Raw genomic sequence first — 22,682 nt, 5'->3', positions numbered from 1 at the left:
CTATGGGGAGCAGATCACTTTAGGTATCTCAGGGAGAGAACTTCTAACTTGACCTGACCAGGACCCATTCCCTTTCATATCATTCATCTCTCATCTGCTTAATTCTTTTAGACTTTGCTCTAAGTATCTTTCACATAGAAGTCCAGATTACAACTCTTTCATTGTTGAATGAAAAAGTGGTCTTCCTGGAAAGAGTCTCAAAGAAAGGTTCTGATCATTCTATCATGGGAACAGGGTGGTGTTACTATCCCTGTGGGTTAGTATCTCTGTACTGTAATTGACAGTCCAACCACAGCTAACTGGGAAGAAGGAAAGACAGTTTCTCCAACCAGAAGTGTAGCTGTTAGTAAATGAAGATGAGTAGAGGAGAGGTACTCTGCACTGATTAAACAAACAAAAAACAATAAATGTCTCTAGTCTTAATTCACTAGAATCTGATCATGTTGACTCTTTTGATTTTGGAATTCTCTAGATATGTCTGAAGGTCCTGTGAGCTTCTATCCTAGGATCTGTTTCCATGAAGGACCTTGGTGCCTGTTTGGAAAGACTTCATTGCAAGGGAAGGGAATGTCATGGCACAGAGTAAGGTTTTAAGACAATGTCCAAGATGAAGGAAGATAAATGATGATGAATGTAGCATTCTTTCTGTCTATCCCTCAGATTGGTTTTTAGCCATGCCCCCATAGATTTATGCCCAAGCCCTAGACTGAAAGGGGTACCATAAAAATGCGAGTCAGTCAGAAGAGCTATTATATAGTGATCTCTGTGGGACATAGTGTGAGAAGTTAGCAGTATCCATGACAAAATTTCTGTAGAGACCTGAGACCACACACCAGTATAGACATCTGCACTCTCAACGTTAAGTATCAACAGCATTAGCAAAGACATTGGCAGGCTCTGGGAATCAGTCTGACATGGCAAGGACTTGCAAGGCAGCAGAATCGATACTTTGGTCATTACATGCATAGAAGACATGACCACATTAAGCCAGAATAGGAGAGAAGCTGTTGATTGGGCTAAGCTGAGAGGCTCTTCTGTCCTACATGATATTGATGGGACATGCAGTCATCTTGTTTAGAATATCAAAAGGGCTTATGCTTTGAGCTCATAGCTTGTGTTATCTGGCTTTTGGAAAATCAGCTGGGACTATTAACCAAAGCGCCTCACTTTTCCTCCTTGTATCTTCTCCATGGCTTGGGCTGTTCAGAGCATGTTGTCTGTTTTCCAAAGAGGAATCTCTGAAGCAGAGAAATTAGAAACTGCAGGTATTTTAAGCCCAATCTTAAAGGCTGCATAGTGTCACTTCTTCCACATTCTATTAACTAAAACTAACCACAGGGCCAGTCCAGACTCAATGTGAGAATGGTTTACATTAGGTATGAGTACTGGGAGGCATAGTTCTTTAGGGACTATTTCAGCAAAATGTCTTCTATAACTAGAGAATGCAGTTTTATGGATTTTTTAAAATGATCCTGCTTTTCCTACAAGCTATGTAAGAAATACATTATAGCTAAAAATAACATTCACTAATTTACATATTCATTATTTCATTCAATAGGTATTTGATTATGTAATATGTGCCAGAGCCAGTGCATGGTAATGAAGACATTAACATGAATGTGACAGTGAGATGAACACAGATAAGGGAATAAAGAGCTACATGCAGTGCATAAGAACTAGAAAAAAGAGGGCCATGAGAGCAGAAAAAAGAGGAGCTGGAACAAAGTGTCAGAGAAGATTTTTTCCTAAAAGGCAACAATTAAGTTGAACTTCTTTTTTTTTTTTTTTAAGATTTTATTTATTTATTCTAGATAGAAAGAACACAAATGGGGGTAGGGAAAGGGGCAAGCAGATTCTGTTCTATGTGTGGAGCCCAACATGGGGCTTGATCCCACAACCTTGAGATCATGACCTGAGGCAAAATCAAGAGCTGGACATCTAACTGACTAAGCCACCCAGTTGCCCCCTAAGTTGAATTTCTAAAGATACATAGAAGAGGCATTCCCAGGAAGAGAAGCATATTAGAAAAGCAGAATAAGTTACCTTTGGGAACCTGAATGGGATGAACATGAAGCTGAGGGGAGTGGCCAGTGACGTGTTATTAGGCCTGTCAAGGATCCTGTAGCTCATGCTGCAGAATTAGGGCATTATCTACTGGAGAATGGAAAGCCATTTAAAAATTTTAAATGAGAACAGGATGTTAATATAATATTATTTCAGAAGGGTCATTCTGGGGTGGACTGTGGAGGATGGATTGGAGATGGGGGCAGGAAGATCAGTTATTTAGAAGGGCTAACCTGAGCTGTCCCAATTCAGACAATGAGGGCTTAGCCTTAGGTACTGTGGAAAGAACAAAGAAGAAGAAGAATTATGGAGTAATGAGATTTGCCGATTGATTGAATGTGGAAAGTAAAGGAGAAGGAGAAATTTATTGGCAGATATAGCCTGTATTAGTTAGGACTCTGTGCTCACAAAAAACACTGAAATCCCAGAGCTTATCACAGAGGTTTTATCCTTACTCATATGGAGTCTCCTCTATCTTGTAGCTATGCCATCTGTAATTCATGACCTCTAAGGATGCCATAGGTGAGGAAAAAGACATTGAGAGGAATACCACTTCTTAAATACATTGGCCTGGAAGAGATATGCATCATTTCCATTCTTATTTTACTGACCAGAACTAGATGGATGGTCCCAACCTAATTGTGAGGGAGGTGGGAAAAGGGTTAGACACATATGGATATTTGGTGCTGTTATCATTACCAGTGTGGATTAGTAGTATGGACTCTCAAAACCTACTGCCTGAGTTTAAATCCTAGTTCCTCTACTTACTAGCCATGTAGCTGTGGCCAAGTCTCTGTTTCCTCATTTGTAAAATGATCTTAACAATAGTACTTACCTCATAGGCTTGTTTTGAGCATTAAATAAGGTGATGCACATAAAAGACTCTGCCTGGGACAAGGTAGGAACTCAATTAATAATATCATTATTCATATTAAAATGATTTCAGTATTTCATTCTAATGATCAGGTGAAAGGGAAACGGCTGTGGGATGGAACACGTTTGGGAAGGATATACATTATCTTCTGGGGGCACCTCAGTGACTCAGTAGGTTAGACCCCTGCCTTGGGCTCATATCATGATCCCAGGGTCCTGGGATTGAGCCCCAAATTGGACTCCCTGCTCAGTGGGGAGCCTGCTTCTCCCTCTTCTCACACCCCTGCTCATGCTCTTTCTCACTACTTCTCTCTCTCTCAAATAACTAAATAAAATCTTTTTAAAAACAATAAATTACCTTCTAGACATGTTGAATTTGCAGTGTGTGGGACTTCCAGTGGAGATGTTTAATAGGCAGTCACAAAATAAAACTGGAGCTTTGGGGAGAGATAAGGCTAGGAATATAAGTCAGTAAGTGGAAGGAGATGATGAACATTAGTTAAGAATGAGATTGTTTAGGGGAAATGACTAGGCTGAGGGAAAATAGAAGTTTGGACATAGAACCCTGGATAATAACAACACTTAAAAAGTGAGGAAAGAAAGAAGAGCCCAGTACGGAAAACACCTAATCAGTAGGAGGAAACCAAAAAGGAAGTAGAAGTTGAGTGTGAGAGTATGTCAGTCCTTTAAGAATTAATAACAATTCACCAATATTTAATTTTACATTTAGTTCAAAAACAAAGGTGGTGTTTTATACAAGCTTTTAATTACATTTACTTAACAGGTTTTTAAATGAATCATTGTAAGTAGATTAAGAAGAAATGTGAGTATAACACAGGAATACAAAAAAAAAAGGTTATAGTTATCAGCATTTTGGTTAGGAAAACAGCTCCTCTCTTACTGAAAAGAAAGATCTTTCTGTTTCTATAAAGAATGCCAATATAAAGAGAAAACTCAGGCCTCAAGTAGCAGCAAAGAGTAAAGAGACATACAAAGAAAGTGGGTTAAGTATTAATTCAATAGTTTCAGTGAACTGTAATAGTAATTTCACGACTGTAATAGGTGTAAAAATGGTCAGGGCCAGGGATAGAAGGGAAGCATTCGAGAAAACCTTGCTGAAAACCCTACAATATAGTAGTAGTAGCTTAATCTCCAACTGGAAAAGGGCACATTTTGAGGAAGTTGTTTTGTAACCATTATCATGACATATTTGTGTCACTTCAAGTTAGTCTTTTCTACTCTGTCTGCTTTCCTTCCTTGCTTTCTTACTTCCTTTCTTTCTCTCCTTCCTTTCTTCCTCTTCTCTTCTCTTCTCTTCTCTTCTCTTCTCTTCTCTTCTCTTCCATCTAGACTTTGCTATATTGCCACCAAGTGGTAGGAGAATGTATACAAGTAAGCAAATATTTTTCTCTTCACTTTATTCTACCGAGATATACTTCTGAAACTGTGTTTTATTTTGTTTGTTTGTTTTTTTAAACTGAAGTAAAGCACACATGCACAGACACACATGGTATTATTTATTGGTCCCTATGGCCAAATCGGTTGATGTCCTGTCTGTACTCATTCCCTCAGCCTTCAGGTCACCTGCAACTTCATGGAGAGTTCCTTTATATGCTAATAACATCTTACCTCAAGCATTTGTGTCCCTCTGCCTGGAGACTTTCTCTGGTCTCAAGTATGAGCTCAGCCCATTTGGGGGCAGAGTGAAAGTGACAGGGATATAAAGACACAGAATAACCATTAATCGGTGAGAGATGAGTGTTGCAGATAAATACCCTAGCTTCCTTACCCATGGAAGAGACAATTCTGTTGTGAGTTCTACATCAGTTCCATCTGCTCTCAGAGCTACCCAAGGGTACTGAGCCCCAGTGTCCAGGAGCAGTGACCCCATTCACTACCATATTAACTTTTTTTCTTTTTTTGTTTTACTTCCCCATCATACTTTATAGGGTTACTTGCTAAATAAACTCCTTATACTTGCTAAATAAACAACTTATACCAAAATACTCCTTATGTCTTTGCTTGTTCTCCTTTTGGGAGAACCCAAATAAGACAGTGGAACCCTTTATAATGATCTTTATATTTTCATTAACTATTCACCTTTAATTTTACTTTTGAAGCAAAAATTCTTCCCACCATGGTATCCTGCTATGTTACTCATTTTCAAACAATCTAAAGATTGTTTATCTCTTAGCAGACTATCAGATTTGTCTTGAGTCACAGACAGGATATTCACTCTGCTTGGCTTCTGCCCATGAAGTTCATGTATAGCTTTTGATTCTGTTATGTTGTGAGGAGCAGTAGAAAGATCCTGGCTTTGAAAGGAAAAGGAAAATTAACCTCTCACTACCTAAGTAAATTTGTCAGATTACTTTATCTGAGTGTCAGTTTTTTTTTTTTCATCTATAAAAAGGAGATAATAATACCTCTTTCCTAAGCCTGTGGGGAAGATTGAATGAGGTTACGCCTTAACACAGTCTCATTAAAAGTGGTTTATTCCTTAATGATATAACGGACATAAAACGTACCACACACGTCTTTGCTCTTTCTCCCTACCCTCTTTCTCTTAAAATTTCACCTTCTTTCTCTACATGGTACCAAAAAGAAAATAACAAAAGAGATATCTACAACAGTTTTATTTGTATCATAAAACCTTCCATGATTATTTTTCCTTATTTATAAATAATTTATTTGCTCTTTTATCTCCACCCCCTCCCGTTCAATTTGTTCTACTTTCTCTCTTTCTTGTGTTCTTTCTACCTTCTCTACCTACATTCCTCTGCCCACCTTTGACTGTGGTTTGTCACTGGTCTGTGAGGACTATAATAACATTTTTCTTGTTTAGTTTTAAAGTATTTTTTTCAAGTAGTTTAAAATACTAAGACTTCTGAAAACATTTAAAAAAAAAAGTAATAGAACCCCTTTGCAAAATTTCAAAGAAAATGTATAAATTTTTTTAAAGATTTTATTTATTTATTTGACAGAGAGAGAGAGAGAAAGAGCATAAGCCGGGGGAATAGAGAGGGAGAGGAGAAGCAGGCTCCAGCTGAACAGAGAGCACGATGTGGGGCTCAATCCCAGAGCCTGGCATCATGACCTGAGCTGAAGGCAGACACTTGATGATTAAGCTACTCAGGTGCCCCCAAAATGTATAAATATTGCAAAAATCATGTTAAACTTGCTTTCTATCACTGTTCTACAAAAGTTGAAAACCTGATTTTGGAATTATAAGGTTCCCAACATTAAGGTAATCTAAGCAGGAATTCTATGTTCAGTTCAGCATTAGAGATTCTATTTTAATTCAATTGGTTGTATCCTCACTTATTTTTGCAATAAAAATATTTATATATTATTTTGAATCATAGGAAAAATTAATCTATTATTTCTACTCTGGGATACAATCTGTACGTAGGAGTCCAGCAGTCAAAATTAAAATGTCTTGCTCATTTCAGAGTTCTCCTGCAGATTATATTGTATTTGTAAACTATCTTGGAGAGCAGACTAATTGGGGAGGCTCCAGTTCTTATTCCCAGAAGCGAGTTTTGGGCCCTCCCTCAAGAAAAAGTGCCTCAGCCTGAAACAGAGAACAAAAGGATTTTAAAAGGGCTTGCTCGCAAAGTATCAACAATCTTTCTTTTGTTTACTTTCAGCTTTTTATTTTTCATTGGTTTATCCTTTACTTTTGTTTTTTTTTTAATTTTTTATTTTTTATAAACATATATTTTTATCCCCAGGGGTACAGGTCTGTGAATCAGAAGTGGTGATGCAACATGGGGGTTTATCCTTTACTTTTGAAATCATTAAGTTATTATTGTATTTAGCTTTATGTACTTTTGTAAAAACTTTTTTGAATGTTAAATGGGAGGACATTTTAATTTTTTTATTTTAAAAGGCTTTAGGTTGTTCAAACCTCACAAAAAGAGGCCATATTGGCCATATTGAAGTCTTAAAATAACTTTTTGGCTGCAAAACTAATACATATTCCTATGTATTCTCTATGTGTTAGTTTCTGTGCATTTAGAAAATATAAGAGTGTAAAGCAGTAAAAATATTCCAAGGTATAATTATACCACCCTAAGATAACCATCTTTTAGGACATTTTATCACAGAATTTTTTTTGAGAACAGAGACCCATACTTTATTTTGTTAAGAAGAAAATAATTCTCTATGTAAAGTCTTAGTATATGCTTTTTTAAACTAACACAAATATAAACATTTTTCTATGTCATTAATGCTCCTTTATATCACTTTTAAGAGATGCATTATATATAACTTCATATGACTAGTCAAGAATTTAGACAAGAAAATGAAAAAATAGTAGTAAAGATTATAGGTTTTGGAAACAAATATAACTGGACTTCAATTCTGAATCTGCAACTTAATAGCTTTATGGTTTTGACCAAGATGCTTAATGTATCTGAATCCAATTTTTAAATCTATAGAATAAAGGATAAGTGAGACAATGTTTGTGAAACTAAGTATACCATTTGATAATAAATAAATAATAGATTATTATTGTTTAATTATATAATTATTTAATTATATAAAATTATTCTATTTTTAATTTTTCATACTGTTATAAAGACTTGTTACATTTATATCATTATTTCTAATTCTTTGTGATTTCTATGATTAATTTCTAAATATAAATTTTTGGAAGTGGAATTGTGGGACCATAGGTTATATATTTTTAAAAGTTTTCTGTAAATTGTAAGTTACCATCCTAATAACTTACTCTTGTGCTCTCAGAACATATGAATATGTATTTCTCTGCTCCTTTCTCCAACTTACCAATATAAGGGAGAAATTCATATTTTGTTGATTTAATGCACATATATGCCTTTGAATAGTTTGTTGATATTAAAAATATAATTAATGGTCACTTGTAGTTATTCTTTTGCAAATAGACGGTTTATATATAACACATATTTTGTTTTCAGTATGGTATTTGTCCTTTTCTTAATGATTTGTAAGATTTTTTTTTTTAAAGATTTTATTTATTTATTTGAGAGAGAGACAGTGAGAGAGAGCATGAGCGAGGAGAAGGTCAGAGAGCGAAGCAGACTCCCCATGGAGCTGGGAGCCTGATGTGGGACTCGATCACGGGACTCTGGGATCATGACCTGAGCTGAAGGCAGTCGTCCAACCAACTGAGCCACCCAGGCATCCCGATGATTTGTAAGATTTTAAGATACTCTGTGTTTACATATATTGGGCAGTTTCCCAAGTTTAGTATGTTTTAAAATTTTGTTATGGTGTTTTCTAATATGCAGAAATTTTTAATATAAAGTCAGATCTAATAATATTTTACCTTAAATATCACATTTTTGCATGGATATAGACAAAACATTTTAAGATGCTGTGTAAAAGAATGTGTTTAAACTTGTGGTCTTTAATAGGAGGAAAGGATTTATGGAAAAAGTCTATGATTTAATAACTGAAATATTTAAGAATATGTATTTTCTTAAACTATAAAATCAAGTGCAGGCAACAGTTTTGAATTGTGTTGTGTGGATTTTGTGGGGAAAGGGAAAGGGCTAGGAGCACAGAAACATAAGGAAAGTTTTGAGTATTTGCCTTTTGCTAGGCACTGTGTTTGATGCTTCAGATTGGTAAATCCTTTAATTCTCAGATTAGTCCTATGGGATCATTAATCTCCTAACTTTACCATTTCCATTCATTTGACAAATATATGTTGAGCATAGTATCAGTTTTTAGATTTCCTCTTATACAGAGTGAAAAAATAAATCCAAACTAGTTTATGTGCAAAGAAAATTTATTTCATCACATAAGCTGACAAGGTCTAGCATCAGTGGTAGCTTTGCCCTGGGCTCAGATGATACCTCCAATATCTATCTATCACTTTGTTTCCTCTGGATCAGCTACATTTTCAGACTATTTATGGTGGCCCCCAAAGCCAAAACGGACTAGGAGAAGAGAGAGAATTTGCTTTCCCAGAGGCTCCATATCCCAGAACTGAATTTTCCGGGTCTTAATTGACCTCACCTGAGTCATTCCCCTTTTCCTGAGCCAATCATTGTGGTCAGAGTTGTGGCCAGTGGTCTCACTGGCACTGAACAAATAAAGTGCTCCTCCTCTGGAGCCACAAAGTTTAATAAGTTCTTTTAAAGTGCCTGTGCAGGGGGAGCAGCATGAACAAAGACATAGAGATAGAAAAAATCTGGAACATCTGAAGAATTCACATTAACTGGTAAGGTTGTCACTTTGTGTACAATAGGTTATCTGAAGAAAAGCTGGAAAAGAAATCAGAACTCAGTTCAACGTAGATAAGACTCAGATGATGCAAGTTTCCATATTCTATGCTGTGTAATTTTGACTGTATTCTGAAGGCAATGTCAAGCCCAGGAAGGGAATGAAGGGAGAAGAAAATAGGAAAGAATCCGAGGGAATGAGTGGAGAAACAGGAGTTCGTAAGGGAGGATAGTAAGGAAATTGTCAGTAAGGCAGGAGAAGTAGTAGAGAGTGGGATCCTTGAAGCCAAGGGATGGGAACATTTCAAAGAACCAAAATTAATGTGTCAAATTCAAAACAAAGATCAAATAACTATAGGGTCTGAAAGATGTCCATTGGATTTGAAAATGGAAGAGATGGAATAAAGGTCGATGATTAAGGGACCAAAGAGCCTATTATCTGAAAGAAGAGAGGTAATGAACTAAAGGGATAAGAGGTTGTGGTTAGAGATGATCTATCAGAGCTCAAGATTTTAGACTCATCATTTTAGAGGATAAAGAAAAAAGTAAAGGTATCTTTAATCTGGTTATAGGTTCATGAGTTTAGAGACAAAACTTTTGTCTTCATGGGTTTAATATGGAAAGGAATACTGAGAACAGTCCTAAATTAGTACAAGTGGGAAATGGTTAGAAATTTTGTTAGTAAGTAGGTGTGCAGGGGCACCTGGGTGGCTCAGTGGGTTAAAGCCTCTGCCTTCGGCTCGGGTCGTGGTCCCAGGGTCCTGGGATCGAGCCCCACATCGGGCTCTCTGCTCAGCCGGGAGCCTGCTTCCCTCTCTCTCTCTGCCTGCCTCTCTGTCTGCTTGTGATCTCCGTCTGTCAAATAAAAAAATAATAATAATTAAAAAAAAAAGTAAGTAGGTGTGCAGAGATGTTTGGCATAAACCTCCTAAAAGGAGACCTCTCCAAAGGAAGAGAAATAATAATGATATGAAAGGGACAATAGGAAGGCTGAAGAATATTGACATGTCTCCTAGGCCTCATGGTTTATGTGAGAGAACAGAAGATGGGGATGGGCAATCACAGGCTTTTCATCATTTCAGAATGGGTAAGTAAAAATTTAGATACTTTCTAAACCAAATGTAGTAGGTGTGTAGGAAAGAATTTATAGTCAAGATTCCCTTGCCCAAAGAGAAGTTCTGGCCTTTGCCCTTTGCTATTCTAGTGGGTAATCTTTGGGTCCTAGGGATGTTGTGCTTGATAGAATGTCTTTGTTTGCTTGGGGCCTTGGATCATTTTGAATAGTCTAGCAGTGTGATTTAGAGTGGAGGGCTGGCCACACCCATATGTTTTAAGGTGGGCGTTGGCTGCTCCAGAAGGACCAACAATGTGACCTAAGGTGGGTGTTTTGGGTCAACATGGAAACTGAGATTAACCGTGTAGGCAATCAGTCAAATTGATGAAGCCCAGTTAAAAACTCTGGCTGCAAAGCTTAGGTGAGTCTCCCTCACTGACAGTACTCCTTATGTATATATACATTCACACCAAGAGAGTAACTTGTCCTGGCTCGTCAGGAAGACAACAGAAACTCTGCATTTAGTCCTTCTCCTTCCTACACTCTGCCCTATGCACTTTTTCCCTTGGTTGGTGATTCTAATCTGTATAGTGTTCCTGTAGTAAACCATAATCCTGAGTATAATAGCTTTCAGTGAGTTCTGTGGGTCCTAGCTAATTACTGAACCAAGGGTTTGAACTTGGTGGCAGAAATGAGTGTGGTCTTGGGAACGTACCCTCTAACTTTGTGGTTGGTCTGCACTCTTTGCAGGAAAAAGTCTGCAAATATTACTTTCTTTGCTTTCTTATATAATTCAGTTTATATTTTAAGAAATTGTATACTTTTGCCTTTTTTTTTCTTTTATTAGAAAGAGAGTACACAAGAGGGTGGGGCAGAGGGAAAGGGAGAGAGAGAGAATCTAAAGCAGGCTCCATGCTCAGAGCAGAGCCCAGTGCATGGTTCGAGCTCAGGACCCTGAGATCATGACCTGAACTGAAATCAAGAGTTGGGTGCTTAAATGGCTGAACCACCCAAGTGCCCCAAGAAATTGTATACTTTTAAAATAAAACCATGCATTAAGCTCTTTTACTCAGTATTTATCTGTAAACAGGTTCATGATCTCATTCAGTAATTTTCTGTTGAATTTAACAGAGAATTCATTTTGATTATTTTAGTGTACATTTTACTGAATGTTTTTTATTAAAGAGAAAATATTTTTCATTATATTAATTGTTACTAATTACATGATGTTGGGGGAAGTCATATAATTTCTTTGAGTTTTATCATTTCTAAAGCTCAAGATAATACTTTCCTCATAGATATTAATTAAAGATTACATATTAATGAAAGATGAAGGATGAAATGAGATATAACATTAAAAATTTCTACTGTAACTTGTGACACAAAGTATGCATTCCATAAATACTAACCAAGATAATGGCAATATTCTAAGAACTTTAATAAGATTCATGCTTTATAAATTTTATTGATTATAAATTGGTGAGTAGCTAACATTCTGAATTCAGTTCTCCTTTATTTAAGAAGCTAATGTCACCTTTGTGCAAATTTATGAGCTGAAGTCATTATATTAATCTTAGGCAAAACTCTACAATCAACTAGATTCTAGTTATGGATTCCCTACAAATCATGTACTTGAATGTACATGGTTTTAAAATATGATAGAATTAAACCACTGTAGTTTTTATTATTGTATTTTTTATATTTTAAATATGTGAAATAAATTGATTCCAATGTTTTCATGCATTGACTATGAATAACAATGTCTACCCAAATTTTGATTACTACACAGTAAAAGCACATTTTTTGCAAAATTTCTCCCATTGCCACTAGCATGGACTTGTGTTAGGATATCAATGCTATTTTTAAAAACTTTTATTTCTATTTCGTTTTGCATAATGAGCTGAATTCCTGAAATGCTTACCAATGTAACTCTTGCCTAACAGCTCAATTTATATTGTAGAAATGCTCCACCATTCTCAAATGAAGAACATTTTCAAGTCAGTCATTTTTTAATTATGATTCTGTGGTGTGTACAAATGGTGTGTGTGTGTTTGTGTGGTGAGGGTGCCCAAACCTGCTATCTGACCAATAAAATACACAGTGATCTTACTAATTACATAGGCAGCTTCTTAATATTAAGAATGAGAATTTTGTTGTTGTTGTACTCTTTGTGTCCTAAGTCATGAAAGCAGCTCTTCAACAAATTTTTTAAATACAGGCTGCTGACTTCCATTCAGACCTGCAGGCTGCAAGGAGGAAGATTTAAGCTTCTTTTCATAATTTTGTGTTTCCAGGAAAGTACAAAAGGAAGGAAGGAAGAAAGGAAGGAAGGAAGGAAGGAGGGAAGGAAAGTGAAGTTACTACTCCTAGTCCCTTTATGCTTGATTTTTTCCTTAACTTCTTTATTCTTCTGCTCTTTCAGCATAGTTGTTCTTATATCTGTAATATAGGTGAGTCACTTTAACTTTTAGTGATTTAAGTGTGTGGGTGCAACCTCTCCCTGGAGAAAGAAAATTGACCTTTTCAAGGTAGGGAAAGTTCTGGAAATTTTCGATGGACACAGGATGTGTTGTAACAGGGCTGGAGGTGGCAGGGTGGTGAGAGAAGAACCAGCAGAACTAGAAGAGAAAAAAAGAAAGTAGAGGCAGTGGTATTGGAAGGCCAGAAATTAAAATTTGTGTGAAGATGGGAGATGAACTAGAAAACACATAGTTTTATTAAATCTTAGGCTCTTTTTGTTCCCCCAGTCAGTGCAACTGTCTCCAGCTGTACCTACTGAGAGAGAGAGAGATTGAGGAGATGTGAAAAGTGGCATGTGTAAAGCTGGGTTGCTGGGTTCTCCCCACCATGGTTTCTCAGGTGAGTATAGGATGGGGGTGGGAGGCTGGTCTGGGGCTCTTCCAGGTTCCTTGAAAACAACCTTTGCATCTTCTGTACTTAGTATTAAAGTATCTTACCATTTGCCCCTAGTTTTGACTTCACATTAAAGGACAAAGGCACAGAGTGTTTTAGTTGGGCTCCTTATTTTCAGTACCCCCCACTCCCCTACCCAGTCCAGGCCAGCTGGGGGTAGAGAAACCACCTGGAAGGTGAACCTGGAGAGGGGTTGGAGGTGGGGGGTGAGCACAAGGTGTGACCCTGCTTGAGGGGACCTGACTGGTACATCCAAACTTGCCAGACAGAACTAATCTGGAATGGGATGGTAAGAATTGATCACTTTTGCAATAATTGTGGAATTTTGAGATTCTCCTGATTGTTGTCTGATTGGTTTTTCACAATAATACTCCCCAGATCCTGTGAACATATTTTTTTCCAGACTTTTATTTATTTTATTTATTTTTATTTTGGGGTAACTTTATTTATTTATTTGTTTTTAATTTAAATTCAATTAACATATAATGGTGTTATTTATTTCAGGGGTACAGATGTATGATTCATCAGTCTTATATAATACCCAGTTCACATAGCAACACATGCCCTTCCCAAAGGCCATCACCTGGTTACCCCATCCCCCCCACCCCCTCCAGCAACCCTCAGTTTGTTTCCTAAGATTAAGAGTTTCTTATGGTTTGTCTCCTTCTCTGGTTTCATCTTGTTTAATTTTTTCCTCTCTCCCCCTATGATCCTCTGCCTTGTTCTTAATTTTTTAAACGTCCTTGATATTTTTCCTTAGAAGCTTCCTACCCAACCTCAAGTTGGTTATAGGCAAATTTTAGTAAAGTTTCAAAATGAAGAGTAAATTTTCTCTCCCTCTCTTATAACAAAAAGACAAGGAAATTATGTGGTATAGATCTAAGCACATGGGCCATATTTAATAGTTACATCTTCTGATAGTGAGCTTTCAAATTAGTTCTCATGATTTATGGGCTATATTAGTTTATAAACGCTGCCATAACAAAATGCCAGAGACCGGGGGTGCTTAAACAACAGAAATTTATTTCTTTCAGTCCCAGAGGCCCGAAGGTCAAGATCAAGGTGTCTACAGGGTTGATTTCTTCTTAGTCCTCTTTCTTTGGCTTGGGGATGGCTGCCTTGCTGTGTTCTCACATGGTCTTTCCTCTGTGCATGATGTCTGTGTCCTAATCCCTTCTTACCAGTCAAATGGATTAAGGTCTGGTCTAATGACTCCATTTTCACTTAGTGACTTTGTAAAACAAAGGCTCTGCCTCTAGCCACATTCTGAGGTACTAGGTTTTGGGGCTCCCAAACAGGAATTTTGGTGAAGCATAATCCAGCCCATAATTATGGACCACTTCTCAATGTTTTAGACTTAGAAAAAAGGATTTTCTTGTATCTGTACTTGAAATGTGAGGTGGAGAAATTCAGCCTGGTATCTCATTAAGTAAAATGTAATTATTGAACAGTGAGTTCGATGTGTGGAACACAGTGTTTGGTGCATGTGTAAGATAAAAGCACAAGATAGATGCTTTTCCTTCAAGGAGTAAATGTTTGAACCAAAAAAAAACAGATAATGGAAGAAAATTTTAATTTAAACTTCCATTTTCTAGATAATTGCTCAGTCACACTCTTTATGTGTTTGAGGCCCTTTTGGTTTTCCTGAGTTCTTCCTTTAATAGGAGACATTTAGACCTTGCTAAAGAAACCTGTTTAGCAGAGCCTATTATGTTGGAAGCATTAGAGTTTTTTGTTTGTGTGCTTTCTGAATTTTCTTCAGTACCAAAGGTGCTAATTTTTAAAAATGAATTATTGTTCTTAAAAGCAACTTTTTAGTTTGATACTGTTATTTTTAGTATGACTCAGCCTCTGATGTGCTTACAATGTTGGCCCTGCAACCCTGAAATTGTTCATTATGCAGACAAGTCTTCACAGCAAGTTCTGTGGGTGATTTACTGTAAGAACCACTGAGAATTTCATTTTGTCCTAGTTGGCAAGTTCTCTGTTTCATTGTGTTCTTTTTTTAAAAAACTGTCATTACTGAGCCAGTAATTGAGAACATAAATCCAAGTTTCCTTTGGAAATAATTTTACTGAATTTAAATTTGGCAAGAAACATATTTTATAATCATTCACTCAAGTTCATGTTTCATACCCCAGTAAATCATCCTGAATTAACATTATCTATTAAGATAAACTGGGATTACTCTCCCTAAAATGATATAACCAGAGATGCCTCCAAATTAAATTGTACTTTTCAGATCCCACTTAGGTATAAAATCCTTTACTTGCTGCTGAGATTCATAGGTGGGTAATCATTGTTTTGCATGAGCTTTCAACACAGTGAGGAGGCAACTTGTCAGAGTGAATTTCTGTAGCACAATGTACCCAATTCTATGGTGTAGGACAAAGCATGATAGGAGCACACATGAGGAAGAGACTGTCACCAAGACAAGGAATACAAGGATGTCAAGGAAAATTTCACAGAAGAGGTAGCCTTCATACTAGGATTTGATAAAGAGTAGGCTTTCGACTGGAAGGCATGAAGAAAAAACATTGCCAGGGAAAGGAAAAGCATGAGTGAAGAATATACCTGCGAGAAAGGCAGGAGGCATCCAGGGAATGAGAATCATAGAGTTTGGCAGAAGACTGGATATGGTGGAGATTAACTCAAAAGGTGAACTGAGCCAGATCCTAGACTGCCTTTTCTTCAAATATCTCATATGTCATCTGAAAAGTTTGCATGTTATTCTGTAGGTAATGGGGACCTAGTTAAGGTTTGTATCCTGGAGCTGGAGTTGGTCAGCAATTCAGTGTCATCAAAAAGACAACTCTGATGGAATTATGAAGTATCAGTATTTGAGGGATAAGGAGGAAGACTGGGGCAGGAGAATAAGGGGCAGTAGGGTGCAGGAACTAATTGGAAGGAAAAGTGAAATCTGAAACCTGGGAAAGACAATGACAATGAAACAAAAGCATCAGAACAACAAAAACAAAAGGATCAGAAAAGTCTTGTTCAGTTGGGATCAGTATTGCTTCACTGTTCATGGAATTGTATGAGAGACTATTGACCCTTCTAACCCCAAGATTCTATGAGTTAGGCTTCTGTGACCACATAAGAACACTACATAAGAACAGAGAGTAGAGCATTTTCCTACAACTGTAAGTACATATAAGAACACTTCAGATATATCTATTCATATTTTAGAAGTGAGATCATCTCTCCTGTCCCAGTTAATGTATTGGTTGAAAGGGGGATCATTAGATCTATTTACTTGAGCACAACCCAATGATATGTTTTTGATTTATATCCAGTATGAAGATATGGTAATGTTTACCAGGGTTGTTTCCCTAAGGCCTGCATACTTGTGTGTGTGGGTTTTTTTTTTAAGATTTTATTTATTTATTTGACAGACAGAGATCACAAGTAGGCAGAGAGGCAGGCAGAAGAGTGGGGGAAGTAGGCTCCCTGCTGAACAGAGAGATCGATGTGGGGTTTGATCCCAGGACCCTGAGATCATGACCTGAGCCAAAGGCAGAGGCTTTAACCCACTGAGTTACCCAGGCCCCCTATACTTGTGTTTGTAAGACACAGTTTTAGTTTCTGTTCAGTGAACTCAGAAAAAGATTTTTTTTAAAAAGAATTTGTATTTATTTATTTGAAAGAGAAGAGCATAAGCTGGCAGAGTAGCAGGTAGAGGCAGAGGGAAAAGCAGTTTCCCCACTGAGCAAGGAGCCAGACATGGGGCTCAATCCCAGGATCCTAGGATCATGACCCAAGCCAAAGGCAGTCGCTTAACATACTGAGTTACCCAGGTGCCCCAGAATAAGGTTTTGGTATAAAATTGAGAAATAAAACTATGAAAAAATTAGAGAAGGAAAGGAAACATAATCAAATGACATGATACAGAAGATACTGAATTGTGGGATTAAAATAGAAGATACTAAATTGCTGAATAAATTCTCATTGTTTATCAAGTTCCAAGGAGTTTGTGTAGTTATAATTTAAAGAAATACACCGTGGAAAAAGTAAGCAGACAGTTAGACATATGGCAAGGATGGCAGGAAAAAATGAAATGATATTCAGGTGAAAACATGCACTTTGCAGCATTTATAGGTATCCCACATGTCTTATTCTTTTTTTTTTTTTAATTTTTTATTTTTTATAAACATATATTTTTATCCCCAGGGGTACAGGTCTGTGAATCACCAGGTTTACACACTTCACAGCACTCACCAAAGCACATACCCTCCCCAATGTCCATAATCCCACCCTCTTCTCCCAAACCCCCTCCCCCCAGCAACCCTCAGTTTGTTTTGTGAGATCAAGAGTCACTTATGGTTTGTCTCCCTCCCAATCCCATCTTGTTTCTTTTATTCTTCTCCTACCCACTTAAGCCTCCATGTTGCATCACCACTTCCTCATATCAGGGAGATCATATGATAGTTGTCTTTCTCTGCTTGACTTATTTCGCTAAGCATGATTCGCTCTAGTTCCATCCATGTTGTCGCAAATGGCAAGATTTCATTTCTTTTGATGGCTGCATAGTATTCCATTGTGTATATATACCACATCTTCGTGATCCATTCATCTGTTGATGGACATCTAGGTTTTTTCCATAGTTTGGCTATTGTGGACATTGCTGCTATAAACATTCGGGTGCATGTGCCCCTTTGGATCACTACGTTTGTATCTTTAGGGTAAATACCCAATAGTGCAATTGCTGGGTCATAGGGCAGTTCTATTTTCAACATTTTGAGGAACCTCCATGCTGTTTTCCAGAGAGGTTGCACCAGCTTGCATTCCCACCAACAGTGTAGGAGGGTTCCCCTTTCTCCGCATCCTCGCCAGCATCTGTCATTTCCTGACTTGTTGATTTTTGCCATTCTGACTGGTGTGAGGTGGTATCTCATTGTGGTTTTGATTTGTATTTCCCTGATGCCGAGTGATATGGAGCACTTTTTCATGTGTCTGTTGGCCATCTGGATGTCTTCTTTGCAGAAATGTCTGTTCATGTCCTCTGCCCATTTCTTGATTGGATTATTTGTTCTTTGGGTGTTGAGTTTGCTAAGTTCTTTATAGATTCTGGACACTAGTCCTTTATCTGATATGTCGTTTGCAAATATCTTCTCCCATTCTGTCAGTTGTCTTTTGATTTTGTTAACTGTTTCCTTTGCTGTGCAAAAGCTTTTGATCTTGATGAAATCCCAATAGTTCATTTTTGCCCTTGCTTCCCTTGCCTTTTGCGTTGTTCCTAGGAAGATGTTGCTGCGGCAGAGGTCGAAGAGGTTGCTGCCTGTGTTCTCCTCAAGGATTTTGATGGATTCCTTTCGCACATTGAGGTCCTTCATCCATTTTGAGTCTATTTTTGTGTGTGGTGTAAGGAAATGGTCCAATTTCATTTTTCTGCATGTGGCTGTCCAATTTTCCCAGCACCATTTATTGAAGAGGCTGTCTTTTTTCCATTGGACATTCTTTCCTGCTTTGTCGAAGATTAGTTGACCATAGATTTGAGGGTCTATTTCTGGGCTCTCTATTCTGTTCCATTGATCTATGTTTCTGTTTTTGTGCCAGTACCATGCTGTCTTGATGATGACAGCTTTGTAATAGAGCTTGAAGTCTGGAATTGTGATGCCACCAACGTTGGCTTTCTTTTTCAATATCCCTTTGGCTATTCGAGGTCTTTTCTGGTTCCATATAAATTTTAGCATTATTTGTTCCATTTCTTTGAAAAAGATGGATGGTACTTTGATAGGAATTGCATTAAATGTGTAGATTGCTTTAGGTAGCATAGACATTTTCACAATATTTATTCTTCCAATCCAGGAGCATGGAACATTTTTCCATTTCTTTGTGTCTTCCTCAATTTCTTTCATGAGTACTTTATAGTTTTCTGAGTATAGATTCTGTGTCTCTTTGGTTAGGTTTATTCCTAGGTATCTTATGGTTTTGGATGCAATTGTAAATGGGATTGACTCCTTAATATCTCTTTCTTCTGTCTTGCTGTTGGTGTAGAGAAATGCAACTGATTTCTGTGCATTGATTTTATATCCTGACACTTTACTGAATTCCTGTATAAGTTCTAGCAGTTTTGGAGTGGAGTCTTTTGGGTTTTCCACATATAGTATCATATCATCTGCGAAGAGTGATAATTTGACTTCTTCTTTGCCAATTTGGATGCCTTTAATTTCCTTTTGTTGTCTGATTGCTGAGGCTAGGACCTCTAGTACTATGTTGAATATCAGTGGTGATAATGGACATCCCTGCCGTGTTCCTTACCTTAGCGGAAAAGCTTTCAGTTTTTCTCCATTGAGAATGATATTTGCGGTGGGTTTTTCATAGATGGCTTTGATGATATTGAGGTATGTGCCCTCTATCCCTACACTTTGAAGAGTTTTGATCAGGAAGGGATGCTGTACTTTGTCAAATGATTTTTCAGCATCTATTGAGAGGATCATATGGTTCTTGTTCTTTCTTTTATTGATGTGTTGTATCACATTGACTGATTTGCGGATGTTGAACCAACCTTGCAGCCCTGGAATAAATCCCACTTGGTCGTGGTGAATAATCTTTTTAATGTACTGTTGAATCCTATTGGCTAGTATTTTGTTGAGTATTTTCGCATCTGTGTTCATCAAGGATATCGGTCTATAGCTCTCTTTTTTGGTGGGATCTTTGTCTGGTTTTTGGATCAAGGTGATGCTGGCCTCATAAAATGAGTTTGGAAGTTTTCCTTCCATTTCTATTTTTTGGAACAGTTTCAGGAGAATAGGAATTAGTTCTTCTTTAAATGTTTGGTAGAATTCCCCCGGGAAGCCGTCTGGCCCTGGGCTTTTGTTTGTTTTGGAGATTTTTAATGACTGTTTCAATCTCCTTACTGGTTATGGGTCTGTTCAGGCTTTCTATTTCTTCCTGGTTCAGTTGTGGTAGTTTATATGTTTCTAGGAATGCATCCATTTCTTCCAGCTTGTCAAATTTATTGCCGTAGAGTTGCTCATAGTATGTTCTTATAATAGTTTGTATTTCTTTGGTGTTAGTTGTGATCTCTCCTCTTTCATTCATGATTTTATTTATTTGGGTCCTTTCTCTTTTCTTTTTGATAAGTCGGGCCAGGGGTTTATCAATTTTATTAATTCTTTCAAAGAACCAGCTCCTAGTTTCGTTGATTTGTTCTATTGTTTTTTTGGTTTCTATTTCATTGATTTCTGCTCTGATCTTAATGATTTCTCTTCTCCTGCTGGGCTTAGGGTTGCTTTCTTGTTCTTTCTCCAGCTCCTTTAGGTGTAGGGTTAGGTTGTGTACCTGAGACCTTTCTTGTTTCTTGAGAAAGGCTTGTACCGCTATATATTTTCCTCTCAGGACTGCCTTTGTTGTGTCCCACAGATTTTGAACCGTTGTATTTTCATTATCATTTGTTTCCATGATTTTTTTCAATTCTTCTTTAATTTCCCGGTTGACCCATTCATTCTTTAGAAGGATACTGTTTAGTCTCCATGTATTTGGGTTCTTTCCAAACTTCCTTTTGTGGTTGAGTTCTAGCTTTAGAGCATTGTGGTCTGAAAATATGCAGGGAATGATCCCAATCTTTTGATACCGGTTGAGTCCTGATTTAGGACCGAGGATGTGATCTATTCTGGAGAATGTTCCATGCGCACTAGAGAAGAATGTGTATTCTATTGCTTTGGGATGAAATGTTCTGAATATATCTGTGATGTCCATCTGGTCCAGTGTGTCGTTTAAGGCCTTTATTTCCTTGCTGATCTTTTGCTTGGATGACCTGTCCATTTCAGTGAGGGGAGTGTTAAAGTCCCCTACTATTATTTTATTATTGTTGATGTGTTTCTTTGATTTTGTTATTAATTGGTTTATATAGTTGGCTGCTCCCACGTTGGGGGCATAGATATTTAAAATTGTTAAATCGTCTTGTTGGACAGACCCTTTGAGTATGATATAGTGTCCTTCCTCATCTCTTATTATAGTCTTTGGCTTAAAATCTAATTGATCTAAGGATTGCCACTCCTGCTTTCTTCTGATGTCCATTAGCATGGTAAATTCTTTTCCACCCCCTCACTTTAAATCTGGAGGTGTCTTCGGGCTTAAAATGAGTTTCTTGGAGGCAACATATAGATGGGTTTTGTTTTTTTATCCATTCTGATACCCTGTGTCTTTTGACAGGGGCATTTAGCCCATTCACATTCAGGGTAACTATTGAGAGATATGAATTTAGTGCCATTGTATTGCCTGTAAGGTGACTGTTACTGTATATGGTCTCTGTTCCTTTCTGATCTACCACTTGTAGGCTCTCTCTTTGCTTAGAGGACCCCTTTCAATATTTCCTGTAGAGCTGGTTTGGTATTTGCAAATTCTTTCAGTTGTTGTTTGTCCTGGAAGCTTTTAATCTCTCCTTCTATTTTCAATGATAGCCTAGCTGGATATAGTATTCTTGGCTGCATGTTTTTCTCGTTTAGTGCTCTGAAAATATCATGCCAGCTCTTTCTGGCCTGTCAGGTCTCTGTGGATAAGTCAGCTGCCAATCTAATATTTTTACCATTGTATGTTACAGACTTCTTTTCCTGGGCTGCTTTCAGGATTTTCTCTTTGTCACTGAGACTTGTAAATTTTATTATTTGGTGACGGGGTGTGGGCCTATTCTTATTGATTTTGAGGGGCGTTCTCTGAACCTCCTGAATTTTGATGCTCGTTCCCTTTGCCATATTGGGGAAATTCTCCCCAATAATTCTCTCCAGTATACCTTCTGCTCCCCTCTCTCTTTCTTCTTCTTCTGGAATCCCAATTATTCTAATGTTGTTTCGTCTTATGGTGTCACTTATCTCTCGAATTCTCCCCTCGTGGTCCAGTAGCTGTTTGTCCCTCTTTTGTTCAGCTTCTTTATTCTCTGTTATTTGGTCTTCTATATCACTAATTCTTTCTTCTGCCTCATTTATCCTAGCAGTTAGAGCCTCCATTTTTGATTGCACCTCATTAATAGCTTTTTTGATTTCAACTTGGTTAGATTTTAGTTCTTTTATTTCTCCAGAAAGGGCTTTTATATCTCTCGAGAGGGTTTCTCTAATATCTTCCATGCCTTTTTCGAGCCCGGCTAGAACCTTGAGAATTGTCATTCTGAACTCTAGATCTGACATATTACCGATGTCTGTATTGATTAGGTCCCTAGCCTTCGGTACTGCCTCTTGTTCTTTTTTTTGTGTTGAATTTTTACGTCTTGTCATTTTGTCCAGATAAGAGTAAATGAAGGGGCAAGTAAAATACTAAAAGGGTGGCAACAACCCCAGGAAAATATGCTTTAACCAAATTAGAAGAGATCCAAAAATCGTGAGTGGGGAGAAAGGGGATAAAAAGAGGTTCAAAAAGGAAGAAAGGAAAAAAAAAAGAAAAAAGAAAAGAAAAAAAAAAAAAGAAAAGAAAAAAAATTTTTAAAAAAAGAAAACACCTGAGAAAAATGTAAAAAAGAAAAAAATATATATATATTAGATAAACTAGTAAAAAATCATTAAAAAAGAAAAAGGTAACAGTTAAAAAAAAAAAATTTTTACCCGAAGGCGAGAAGAAAAAAACAAAAAACA

The 22,682-nt window shown here is 37.2% G+C and overlaps 1 protein-coding gene across 7 annotated transcripts in view; it reads left to right on the top strand.

Moving 5' to 3' along the window:
• The first annotated feature begins 16,188 nt into the window (after positions 1–16,188).
• Positions 16,189–22,682, top strand: part of LOC309842347 (uncharacterized protein C1orf141 homolog) — a 55,015-nt gene continuing 48,521 nt past the window's right edge. For 5 of the 7 annotated variants that reach the window (XM_082686440.1, XM_082686439.1, XM_082686437.1 and 2 more), the window contains exon 1: positions 16,189–16,259. The gene's annotated coding sequence lies outside the window, so the exon portion shown is untranslated. The remainder of the gene's footprint in view (positions 16,260–22,682) is intronic. The other 2 variants (XM_082686441.1, XM_082686436.1) reach the window with 1 other exon arrangement.

This window comes from Mustela nivalis, assembly GCF_964662115.1.
Source record: "Mustela nivalis genome assembly, chromosome: 10".
NCBI classification, from domain to species: domain Eukaryota; kingdom Metazoa; phylum Chordata; class Mammalia; order Carnivora; family Mustelidae; genus Mustela; species Mustela nivalis.
Note: the sequence above shows the minus strand (reverse complement) of the source record. Positions and strands in the feature narration are given on the sequence as shown.